The sequence below is a fragment of the Platichthys flesus genome, chromosome 20 (genome assembly GCF_949316205.1).
Source record: "Platichthys flesus chromosome 20, fPlaFle2.1, whole genome shotgun sequence".
Lineage (NCBI taxonomy): Eukaryota > Metazoa > Chordata > Actinopteri > Pleuronectiformes > Pleuronectidae > Platichthys > Platichthys flesus.
The window spans coordinates 17,567,916-17,581,942 of NC_084964.1; positions in this window are offsets into that span (position 1 = coordinate 17,567,916).

A 14,027-nucleotide genomic window follows, 5' to 3' on the forward strand; every position below is an offset into this window, starting at 1 on the left:
CCCCGTGAAGAAGAGGCTCCACAAGCAAAAACTTTGACTTGATCTTTGAATCACGTGTACTTCAGCTATACACACATTCAACATATACACACAGCTGCAGCTACATGCATTCCCCTGGCGTGCGTTCTCTTTGCGTCCCACCAAAGGTCAGAGGTCATCGAGTGAGATATCAGATGCATTCGATGGTATGTCCTCGTGCCTTCGGGGGGGACACACCCTGCTGCAGCTATGTTATGACGTCTAGTTAGACTGAGAGGATTCATAGTTAACATTTAGATGATTCTGTTCTGGGTTTAGAGCAGTTTACCCTCCAGGTGACTTCTGGGTAACTAGATTAATAATCGTGTTTCTTTTATGCAGCTTCTTCAGTTTGAGTGTGTTGTGTCACTTTTGTCCATCGAGGCTGCTTCTCTCCTGAGTTAATGTGGCAGTGTGACCATGAAACAGAAAATATGATTGAATGGGCTCTAATTTGTGCGACACACACACACACAGACACACACACACCCTGTCTGAATTCCTCTTCAGTAGTTCCATCCCGACAAAAGGCCAATGAAGACTCAGTTTTACTGCTACAAGGCGGATAATGCCGTTTAACACCATGGCGTTTTTGTTCGGAGGCATTTTGAGCCACGCTGCCCCCCCCTCTCCCTCTCCCTCTGAAATGCCAGAGGCATCTGGTTGACAGCTCCTCACAAGCTTTCAAATTGTTCTCCTTCTCCCAAATTTGGACCGAAGCAGAATGGAACTATTGTTGGTGTAAGTAGCGGACATGAGAGAAATTCATTTATCTCTCTGCTGGCAACTCACTCGTCTCATAGATGGACGCAGATTGAACTCCTCAGTTTGTTTCGAGATTCTTTTTCCACCTTTTTGTTCTGGGCTCTGGGATGTTGGCCGTGTTTATCAGAATCAAACTGGGGGTAACTGGTTTGGCGTCCGTGTTGTCAGGGTATCATAATAAATGGAGCAGGCATGTGACAATTATGGGCGTCATGGTTTTTCCAATTTTGGCACCACACGGCGAGCTGAGCTGTAAAGATGTCTCGGTGGAATTCCAAGTGGCAGCTTCTTCAGCGACTTCTCTCCTCTGTCAAACCCCCACCCCCCTACCCCCTCCCCGAGCGCCATCATGTCCCTCGTTACCCCACGTCCAGACTGTGGAAGTGATGATGTCTGCATGTCCTGCGCGGCCATGTCAGGTGTACTCGCCACGTGAGAGTCGGCCCCTCGCCTGGATCTGGTGGATCCACGGCAGCCACACGCTCTCCTCTTGTGTGTGAGGACAGGATGGGCCGCGGCAGCTGGGAATGCACATTGACCTCAATGGGAGGAGCCAAGGTCAGCAAAAGTGAGGTCAGGAGAAAGATCAGACCTGTTGCACTGTGCCTGGAAGTCAGGGCTTCACCCACTACAGAGACATGTCACACATGCTGTTGCATTTGAAGGAGATTTTAAGGAAATCTGTAGATCTTTGTTTTAATGGCTACACACAAAATGAATTGTGGAAGCTGATTCTCAACATGTACAAAGCTTCCTCCAGGGCTGAACTGTTGAAGCATTTCTAAGAATCAAGATATATTTCATAAGAACTTGTCGTTGTTTCAGTATCTCCTCTTTTCGTCCTCTCCACGGCTGCTGCCCAGGCTCCGACTCTGCGTCTGTGCGTATACCCCGTGTGTGTCTGTGGTAAAGTCTGTTGTTCTACACAATTTATTTCCATGCAGCGTCTGTGGCGACCACCCAAGTCCTCTGACCGCACCGCACGTTGCTGCACGTTGGAGCGGGAAGCAGAGCAGGGCCTTCGATGTGTTACTACCTCGCTCCTCTTACCCCTGCAGCCCCGGGCCATCATATGCCCACATAGCTGACGGTGCCGGCTGAGGACACAGGGGCACAGCTGCACCCGGGACTGGATTTCACCCCCCCACCCCACCCCCCCTCCTCTGCAGACACCACCATCAGTGGGAGCCTGTGCTTGGTCGTCTGCAGTCATTCTGCGGCTGTGACGACTCATTATGGTGAAGTAATATGAGGGGATGGGTCTTCGCTCAGCCTGGTCCATGCATTCATCCGTCTGCTCGGCTGGATGCATGGCCACCGACGCACAAAGCATTTCCAGATGTGGTGTGCGGAGGCACGCACGAGTGTTCAGCAGCAGACACATGTCACACAGGTCTCCCAGCATGTGGAAATGTCCAGAGATTAAACAACAGGGGGGCACTGTCACCTGAGAGAAAGACGGTTCTTGGTTTGAATCCCGGTTTGGCCAGGGCCTCTGCATTCGAGTATGTCAGCCCTGTGATGGACTGGGAAGTGCATCGAAACGTTCATATATTTAATTCCAGAGATATAGATTTAGAGAGATATATATCCTGCAATGCTTTACAAACTAAGAAGATAATAACTACAACTCTGTAGCGTTGCAGACCTCCACTGTGGCCTAACAATGTCCTTAAATTTTTGTCAAAATTCATGGATTACTCTCTGTGAACGTTGAAATAAAACACCTTCAGACTGTTAAAGTAAATTAAACATAAAATCTTAGCTCCACACCCACATTCATAGGGATCTTCTCTGACACACATCACATCCTAACACAAAGGTTCATGCTGAAGCTTTTGCAGAATCTTGCTTACAAACCAACCGACAACAAAAACAAAGAGACGGGGGTGAAAAATCTTTATTTGACTGATTCAACAGATGAATGAATGACAATCTTCAGAACATGAACACGTGCTGTCGTTTGATAATCAGCAGACGCCCTGTTGCCGTTACTATCCTGCAACAACAGACACAGTCTCCTGTGATACTTTCACAGTGAGTGATGAGCGACTGACAGCCCACAGCCGCACGCTGCAGCCGATTGGCCTGAGAGCCCAGTGGTCCCAGCTTGAACTGTATCTGTGTGCGAGAGTGAAATCGTGATCACGGCAGCGGCGCAGCAAATAAATCACACAGTCCTCTCCTGTCCTTAGAAGGTCTGCAGGCGGGGGTGCTGCTGCTCCAGTGTTTGCCTCTATGAGAGATTTGCTGCTGCACTGTTTATTAGCTGGAGGTTTTATTTGAGCCGTGCACAGCAGCCCAGTGCCCCCTGTCTGCTGCAGGCACACAAAGAGCTGCTGTGTCACAGTTTAAACCCAAACCATCCTCCCCAGTGTTTCCATCTGGCAGAGGAAGATGAGCCGGACCCGCCCGGTCGACTCTCTCTCCCACCTTGCAAATTGATATCATGCCACGATCCCACTGTGGCGGCTCTCGTCTCAGTCTGCAGACGCTGCTACCTTCAAAACGCCAGCTCATACTGGTGCACGCTCATTTCACTGTGCACATCAGGATTCAGAGAGAGCAGCTATGATGTAATGCAGACATGTAAAAGTGCTCTCCCCCCCCGCCGTCCCTCTGTGTGCAGATGAAGAGTCCTTTGGGCGTGGCTCCTGTTGGCATTAGGGGGTGGGGACGGGGCTGCAGGAGCCTTTTTGGAAAGATGAGGGACGAGGGGGTGGGGGGGGGGTGTAGAGGACATATGTCTGTCTGGATGTTGGAAGGGAGATAAGAAGGAGGAAGAATGAGGGTGAATGAGAAGTCTAAAGAGCCAGAAATTATCCGACAATAATAGATACTGTGATAGGAGACATGAGAGATAATCAAAAGGGCTGCAAAGTTTGTCCTGTCCAATGTGAGGAGCTCCCTGCTGCTCCCTGTTGTCCCTCTGCAGGGACGAGTGGGACACTGCTCCCTTTGTCCGCTGCCTCCTCGTTGCTTTTTGGACTATTTCAGCCACGTCCTGCAGATCATGCAGAGGCTTTCGCTGTCTGAAAATGTTTTGGCTCTGGAACGTCGTGCGAGGAGTTGAAGGAGGACAATTAGAGAGAGAGAGAGACAGAGAGAGAGAGAGGGAGGAGGGGAGAGGATGCCAAGGAAGGGACGTTCTTTACAGGAGGAGAGAGGGAGCCCAGGGAGAGAAGAGGGGTAGAAACAATGGGGAAAGGGAGGTTTGGACTCTGAGAGAGAAGTGAACACAAAACACAAGAGGTTGGATTCGGGAGCAAAGTGTCCTGGAGCTACCTGGTCTGTCATTAGAGGAGTAATGAGGAGCAGCCAGGGCAGCAGCTTCGTCCTCACAGGGGACAACACGCTCCCTCACAAAGGAGGACATTGTTTACAGGTTGAATACACAACAAGGAGCTTTGATGCATGCAATTTAAAAAGAAAAACGACTGTTCCATACTTAGAACGAGGTGATTCATCTGGACCTATAGGGGATCTGCATGCACGCACAGGAAGTTCTCATCCTGCAGTGAATCTATGATGTTGAAGTTAAAAGTGAATCAAACTGTAAAAGTTTTTATTTCTGACTTGCTGTTGTTGTTGTACGAACTGAATATAAAGGACAAAGAACATTCGCCCTTTAAGATCTAATTTCCTGAGTCTAAATCCTGGTCTTGCTTTTTTCCCTCGACTCATAAAAACAGAGGAGAGAGAGAAAGTGAATCCTGAGCGACACTGTGTGTAGTGCTCTCCTACTGCACGTCACATGACACAGTTTTATATTAAAGTTCTGTTTCCTGAGTTGCACTTGATGCCAAACTTCGGGGTTTAAGCCAAAGCAAGTTATTGGATCACTCAACTGTTTCCAGGACGCGTTATTACTTTTGGCCTTCAGGTTGAGGCAAATGCAACAAATTGTTTAACATAAAAGTCAAATTCTTGCTCGGTAAAGTTCATCCCTCTCCCAAAAGGGAAGCCATAGCATCTCAATCACTGGCTGCAGGATCTGGTTAAAACCCTGTCTCCTCCATGTCAGTGAACGGGACATGGACAAAACTAAAATGGTCCAAGTCAAGGGTCAGGAAAGTTTGGTTTTAATTAATTATTTGATGGAGTAAAAAGAGTGTGCAACATTGATTGACAGCTGAGACTCTTGATAATACACCAGCTCCATCCCCTGATATGTCGCCTCTTCTCCTATGCTACGCTAAACTAATCTAAGCTAACTGTCTTCTGGCTCTATGGCACCATAAGTAATTGAAATACATTTTCTTATTCAACTCAAATCAATGTTCTAAAAAGCTTTTATTTCCCTAAATGTCAAACTAATCCCTTAAAAGTAAAAAATAACGATTATATATCTAACACATGTTGTGATTGGTCCGGCTCTGCGGATATTTTCCTGTAATGAGGTAACATTTAAATTTCTTTAGTAAATTAGATTTCACTTGCTCCTGTAACGTTCCTCTCCCAGTTCCCCAGACCTCTTTATAACTGGTTTCTCATCATCCTGCTGCAGAGTGTGTGTTTCTGATGAAGTGTCACGCCACTAAAAATAAGTGCAGTGGATGTTTTTATATGAAAACCGCGGCCGGAGGAATGGAAAGTCTGCATCTTCCTGATGTGTGCGCTTGTGTTTGGAATAAGAGCTGCTTGCTAAAGAGGGAAAGTTGTGACCTGACATATACTCACATGAGTCCACATCGAAGACACAACCTGGCCACTTTAAATGTCAATAACACAAACCTCCACATCCCAACAGCGGATTTGAATACAATAGAAATATGTTTCTAACAATAAACGAGGCCTAAACAAGATGTTTTCATCGCTCGCCTCTCGGAATGCTGCTGGACTTTACTGGTGCCAGTTCTGGTAACACCCAAAGCATCCGAAGCATTCCAGGCTGGGTGGGCTCGCAATTTATAAATACACCCCCCAAACATGTCCGAAATTCACTGTGGGGTTTGTATTTGCAAGCCACGAGGTTTGCCGCCGGAATAATATGAAGAGGACGCTGGTGTGTGTTTGTGTTTGTGTTTGTGTTGATCATGTTGTTCTACGAGCAGTCGACAGGAAATCAGACAGGTAGACCGAACAGTCAGAGTCATCGTGATTCATGCTGCCTGCATATTCACAGCCGCTGGAATGTGATCCTGGATTTATGCAAATATGCGTCACATGCAGACGCATTATTCAGTTCAAGTATAGGAGCTGTTTATGTTGTCAAAGGTCACGTCTACGCCCTCGCTGCAACGACTCAATCAGTTTGAAGGAGAGGTTCACGTTTCTCTTTGAGAGACTCTATTCTGATCCTGCGCTCAAATGCCATTTGTATATAGAGATAGAGAGTGAGGCCATGTTCATTTGAGTGCCTGTTTGTGCCGTGAGGTTTCCACTGCTGCAATGAAAGGCTAAATGTAGCTTAGCATAGCTTGCATACAACTTATCCACGATTGTTTGCAGTATGCAAGTATTAAGTAAGAGTAGTGTTTGGAGTTTTGGAGCCTTCTCCATCACTCCATCATAAGGTGTTAATTTAACACCTCAAGGATGTGTTAAATTAACACATTATATTATATTATACTGCCTTACATTACATATTGCAATCTGACACTGTTCACTGTCTTGCATCTTGCATTTCACTTTTTACTTCACTTTTGATATCTTTTATCTATTATATATATTTTATTTAGATATGTTTATGTCTAAATAAATGTTACTTTGTATAAATATTAGAAAAAGGGAGTAAATAAGAAGTAAATAGTAAGTAAATATATATTATTGCTTTTCTTATGAGTGTTGTATTTATTGTGTTTTTATGTTTTTATGTTTCTATGTTCATTGTTTGCACCAATAACCAGAGAAAATTCCTTGTAGATGTAAACCGACTCGGCAATAAATACTTTCTGATTCTGATTCTGATTTATTTTTTGCTAAATTCATGTCATGCGGTTGAATATCAACTTCCACAATCAAATGTCTGTGTTATTTTCTTCTCAATTTGATTATATAATAGAATTTTGAGTATTTGTTGACTGCTTATTCAAACCAACAAAGATACATCCTGAGCAGAATGTTAATCCCTCTAAGGCCGGATCGAAGTCTGTGCTCACTACCTGGCGGCCGGCCTCTGCAGTTAAACCTCACTCTTCCACACTCGCTTCCAGTTCTGCACCAACTTTCCAGCCTCTGAAACTCTTTTATTGCCACTTTGCACTTAGTGACCGCACTTTTTCCATCGTTATGGCAAACCACGCGAGGAGCCTGCAGTCCTCCGGTGATGCACGGCTGGGATTTGCCAGCCAGGGGTTTGCTGGCTGTGGCTTAATGGCTCTTTAATCCGCCAGGGGCTGTCAGTCAACGTGGGGCCGGCTCGGTTTGTTGAGCAAATGGCAGGGATTATGAATCAAGCCTATAAACGGTCATTAATGCTCCATTTTCAAGGACCTGATGCAGAAATACAATAGACGGCAAAGTCAGGACGAATTCTCCGTCTCACACACAGCTCTACACCTTCGGATTTGAATTGCCGTGTATGAATTGTTAAGCCCCTGACCCCCTGTGGAGGAGGATGGAGAAGAAATCCCATTAAGTTCCGGCCTCGTCATCCACATCCACTCAGCCCTCTTTAAGATGGAATGACTTCTCTGGGCGAACCCAGTGATTCAGCACTGCATCCTACAGGAAATCCCTGAGAGCAGCAGTGACTTCTCGAGTGCTCCAGAATGCAGGGGCCGGTCACAGACGAGTGGGATTAACCCTGTGAGACTCTGGGATGTCAGCGTCTCTCTCTCACCGGCTCTCGTCGACAGTGTGACAATGGCGAAATGGAGATATCGGCCTTTTAGGCTTTTTATCCCAGCAATTCTATTTAGTGTCTTCAGTACTTGACCTTTCCTCTGAATCTCTGTCCTGGCGACAGTCTGTCTCGTTTGTCTCTTTCACTACTTGTGAAGCAGACGACCGTTTTACCTCCACGTCCCCTTTTGTCCTCTTTGCAGAAAATGGCTATTTTACAGTTACACTACATGCTTTGCACCCAAGCAGCGGCTGAACCCCTCCTCGGCATTTTGCAAATACTAACAGACTGTAAAGGTTTGCAGCATCTCAGCAGTCATAAGCTGACATTAATTAAAAGATTGGTAAACGAGCTGGATGCAGAACGTGGAGCGATGCCAGAGTCGAGGATTTGGACTCAGAGCGGTTCAGGTTCAGCCGCACACACGTGCACGTGAAAAAACAAACGCCAGAGGGAAAAGGGAGGTGCAGATGATGGAGAGTCCATTTCCTAACGTTCTGAAATCCCCACCCCAGCTCTTTTCAGTCAGAGGGAGAGAATGTGCGGAGGGCCACGCCCGTGTTTTCTGTAAATATATCGGGTCTCCGCCGGGCGACCACCTCCTCCCAGGGCAGAAGATGGAGGCCCCCGCCACGAGCCCCCACCCCCCCCCCGCACGCTCGCGCCATCCAAGCTTCCTCCCGGGGAAGGAAGCTGACCCTCTCCACCCTGAGAGGGAGGAAGAGGAGGGTGTCGGCCTGCAACCCTTCGACTGACAGCAGGAAACGGTTGGAGGAAACTGAGAGGAATTGTGTATTTGTGTAGCGGCAGGGCGGATGTGTTGTGTCAGTGAAGCTGCAGTGTGTCAGGACTCTGCGACCTCACATTCCTTAGACACTCACTGTCTAATCGTTCCATATCTCCACCTCAACAAGTGGTTTAACAGCTTTTATACAGGAGGGCACTCCTGGCTACATCTTTTATTTCATACACGTTTTGGTCCGGAAATGTACCCCCCCCCCCCCCCCCCCCCCCCCCCCCCCAAGATCCCCTGCCAAACCAAACCCTTCAAGCCGAGAACAATCCGTCCAGTCACAGGCCAGAGAAGCAGGTTTTTCAGAAACAACAACACTGCTTGAAAAGTAGTATAAAAAAATCAAAAGGCTTTACACTCTAGTGTTGATTTAAACCTGGGGCGACAGGCAGCTCTTTATATCCAACATACCAGCGCCCACCACTTTACCAAGTGCCATTATTATAATCACATCCAGCACCGCTCCGTGCATTCCTCGGCACGCCACCATCCGAGGCCACACTGCACCGTGTGTGACGTCTGAACCCGGCTTCGCTTTGGACTCGTTCCAACCAAAGAAAGGGTCAAACGTGTCTCACCCGCTTCGCCAGTGACTTTAAAATGAAGATGCATCAACCATGTCGGGTTTGAATCCTTAGATTACAAACAAACTGAATTCCATCTTGATATTTTTTATATCAAGTCCATGGTGAAGAGGGAAGTTAGAACATGTTGTGTTCATCCTACCTGGTTTATCTGCACAGAGGATTTTAAAAGGTGATGTTCTTTCATTCATTACATGTCAACTATTTCAAAAGCCACAATCTATGCACCCAAATTTGTGACCTTTCAAAATAAAAGCTCTGTGGTTAAGTTTTATATGAAGAATTACAGCACACAAGATGAATGTTGTGCTTATACTTTGAAGACTACTTGCCAAAACAGGAAGTTAATCTATCATGATGTTGGTATGACGGAGATCAGACGTTTGTGGATTTACTTTTCACTCTTTTTCTTTTATTCTTGTAGACTTGTCTGTGCAATTGTGACTAAACAAGATTATAGTAAAGCAAAGTAAGTCATGAAAAATGTGATGAAAAAGATAGATAGATAGATAGACAGACAGACAGATAGACAGACAGACAGACAGAAAGATAGATAGATAGATAGATAGATAGATGGATAAACTTTATTCTATAAAAAGTTTATCCATCTTTAGATAAACTTTATTCTATAAAAAAAGGGACAATAAAAACAGATTTGTTGAAAATATTCTCACTTGGTTCCAAGAGCTTGAGAACAGGCTTCGTCAAACCACTCTACATGAGGGGGGGGGGGGGGCTGGAGGCCTCTAATGTGCCCCTGGTATCCCCTCACTTAAATGTGCTTTGCTCAGCTGAAAAATGACTGAGATGACTGTAGGAAAAATACAAAACTGCTAGACTCATTAATTGTAACTTATGACTCCCAGATGTTGACTCGATGGATAATTTCAAACACCTTTCACAAAACCTGCCGTCTATTTTGACCGAGGTTATAAACACAGCAGAGTTTTTCATATTCTCACCCCTGAAATATTTAGATGAAACACATGTAGCTGAATTCTCCTCGGTGGAGTAGAAGTCCCTGTTTGGACGACCTCTGCAGAACAGCTCCATCACAACTCGACGCACACTTCCACACACGTTGAGGGGCCGGCTCCGTTGTGTTTCCATCCCCCGGTTTGTTTGACCACGCTCTCATTTGAGATGATTAATCGGCTGAGTCAGACGACTAAGCTAAATATTTAGGTTTTGGAGGTGCATGTGGTCGGCTGCAGGCCCCTCAGTCCCCGTCTGTACTTGAAGCCCGTTTGTTTTACTCCATCCCACGCAGCAATCACAGCTCGGTCACGGCAAACTCCCGTCAGGTACACGTATAGAATAAAACAAGAAAAGACTGAATTCCTGTATCGCATGCAGACGAACTCTCCACTCATTTCTCTTCCTACAGATTTTCTTTACTGCTTCACAACATGTTTCTGTCTAACTGCAGTTTAACATCGCAGATCACAAGGGACACGCCCCTGCCCAGACTAAACAGAGGCAGAGATGAATGTCCACGAGTCTGGCAAAGATTTTCAGTGTTTGTTTCCAATGTGCATTTAAGTGACGGTATGTTTAAGGGGTTCTTCAAAAGAATCACTCCGGAGACACACACTGCAATTCTGGACCCCAGAAATTACACAGCACCGAATTCAGGTTTTTGATTCAGCCTCTGCCAAGTATGTACATTTATTTGTCAGCAAAAATTATTAAATAAAATTAAAAATAACCTGGATCAACTCCATTAATCCACATTCACACCAGAATTCAGTAGTTTTGACTTAATCCTGCTGAGACAATCACACAAATAATCCAATAAACAGACACAACATAGCAGAAACAAAAAGAACAACACAACACACCACAATTCTTATCACTTCGTCACTTTCGTGCGTCCAGCTGTGACGTGCAGCTGTGAAACTTGTGTTGACCTTTAGACAACATCAAAAGTTCACACTGGTTCAAAGGAGGATGTGTCGACACAGTACAAAACATAAAATAACTAGCACCATCTAGTGGCCAGACGTAGATACTGTAAATACAAATAAATTAAGCAAAATCTCACCTATAGATATTAGTTTGGTCATTTATCTTAATCTTTTCTCATTAAAACAAATTCAAATCATTTAAAGGTGAAAAACTCAAATCTGTAATACATATATTAGATAAAGGAATTTAAATATGATCTATACGTCAAGATAACAACTTCTTTCTCTGAAATGGCATGTTTAGTTTTTTAACAAACATAACGTCAATGGAAAGAAGATAAATTGCATCATGATTATTATAACTATAAATAAGTGAAATAATCACAAAACCTAAAATCAATTTTATTAAACCTTATTAAAAAATACCTTATTGAAAAGCTACAGATTCTTGCTATGACTTTAAAAAGTTTGTTCTCCAACAGCAGCTTTCCAACGAGGTTTTAAAAGATAACAAACAATAAAAGAAAACAAACAGCTTCTGATAAATGCAGATGTTCAGCGGATATAAAACAACAACCTGTGTCGTGGATGGAGAACCACAAACAAGAGGAAACCTTTGGAGCATCGCTCACAGATATTCATTTTTCAGGATGCATATATCATCTCATTGGTAGGAACAGCGACTTGCTCCATGCGGTGAGATACCGGTCTGATCCAGACTCAAATAAAGGAGGTACATTACAGGAAGTACAATTCAGAAAACCTCTCATCGGCCCATTGGGACATTTGGTGCACTTTTTATTGTGTTGTGGAAATGACAAGGCAGAACACTGGGCTGTGAGTCTAATTGGCCCTTAGGAAACTTTTATTGTGGCAGGACAAGGAAAGAAATTCTGGACTATTATTCTTGATTCCGGCCATTTCATGAAACTAAATACAGTGGTGATTATTTCTGGAAAGATAATGAAACGAAAGAAGAATAACTGCAGCATGTACACTGGCTCCAGATACATATAATTCTGTGTATATCTATTTTACACACATGAAAACAGTAACTTCTTGTCATACTTTTTGCATTTTAAATCAAAACAGAAAAGGAGAAACACCAAAAGCTCTTTGTTTGAGATGATTCAGTGAAAATCTTCAATCACAGATAAAAGTGCTGCATCATGACGCAGCCAGGTCCAGATCCTTTCACTGTGCAGAGGCTGGGTTTTGGTTTTTGTGGGTTTCTTCTATTCATCTGGTGAGAATGAGGATTTAAATCACCTAAACCCGTTTGTCCCACAGATGTTCCTGAGGAATCGGCTTAAGCTCTGTGTGCTGGCAGGAAAATCCTCTCTGTCCCAACAGTGAACCAGCAACAACAACCGCAACACAACGGATGAGGCAACCTGACAAAAAATGATGTTTATTCAGAGGGAAAAGGTGCAGAGATGGAATTCTTACAAAAACGATAATCGCACTGCAGCAACTGTAGAATAATCATCGTCTATCTCCCTTACCTCTATAGTTTAAAAGGTTAAACATATCTATATTTATCTATATGTGATATATCCTTTGAGTTTTTTTCTGCAGAAAACTACTCCAGGAGCTTCCCCTGCAGTGACCTAAACTGGACAGAGGAGGGCAGTAGTAGCCCACTTTTAAACTGTCGTTAACCAAACCAGTTTCCATTTGGATCAAACTGGTTGAATCTGCTGGAGCTTCAGTCAGTTTTCATCGAGATTTGAGGGAAACTGGGACAGCAGCACTTTAATCTCAGGGCAGGCAAGTAATTAAGTTAACTTACTGTAAAGTCATGAACTAAAGTACTCTGACTTCACTTGAGTACTTCCATTTTATGGTACTTCGACACTGTGTATTCACTTATCTCACATCTTGAATTAAGACTTTCTGTATTTCATAGAAAAAGCCACTGAGAACAATAATAATACATTAGTCACAGTCCAGTCTCTTTACAGGCAGTTTATTCAGAAACTTGTCATTAAGGACAATGAGTAGTTTTAATTTCAAGTATAATTTGGTGCTCATTGGAATGTAGTTCAACTGAGGTGACGTTTTTCTTTTAGGACTTTTACATGCAACTTTGCAGTTTTACAAAATGTACTTAATCAGAAGGCTTGAGTCTCATTCACCTCGAGTCCTGAGTTTGAAATCTCACACGAGTTGGAACTATTGCCAGGAAAATATATAAAATATGGGACCTTTTAGTTTAATTAATACTGATGAATGTAAGCTGCATTCTATATTATTCACACTTACTATTGGATGATAGATGTATGTGTAATAATAAAGACTGAGCATATTAATTAGTTGATCATGTGTTGTATGTAAAGTGTTAACGTGAAAATCAACAACAGCCGTCACACAAATCTCTTGCCTTTTAAGTTTGTTTGTTTGTTTGTTAACAAGATGAACTACTGAACATATTTCTATGAACTTGTGTGGATGGGTTGGAACATGACCCAGAGAAGAACCTGAATAATTCTAGAGTGAATGCAGATAAATGGGCAAAATCCAGGTATTGCTTTCTTTTCAACTTTCTTAAATGTGGAGTTCTTCTGCCACACTGAACAAGTGGAGTCTGGTATAAAATGGAAATTATAGTCTAGATGTATTGAGGTGCAGTGCTTGAGTAAATGGGCTTCAATACTGGAATAATGGAGCTGACACTGGATGTTATTACAGATCCTTACGGCCTTCACCCTGCAGATCTCTTGATTCATCTCTGATGCATTATTTAAGAAACGTATCCACCTCTTCTGTCCTCGCAGACACAAAATGAATTCAATCTTATTTTAAAGTTTGGACAGTTTCTCAGAACTCTCGCAGGGTTCACGCCACGTCACTGTTTTAAGTGTTTTTCATATTTTATCAACCGAGCCGCGCGGCGTATTAAAAATCAGAGTCAGACCGGAGGGCTCCACTTACAGTAGCTCACACAAGCCTCATCTTGTCCTGTGATGGGAAATCTGTTCCACAAGGTTTTTTATCTTTCACTTCAGGGTTATTTATGTAGAATCCTCCACTTTGAGTGGGTGACTGTTAAACTGTCGATGTGGCTGCAACTCTCTCTGCGGCTCCCTCACTTCAAAATGCTGGGGGTCGCCTCCAAGGTCAGGTTGAAGTGAGCACACAATCGTGTGAAGTTTGCAAACGAGGCGGCCTCC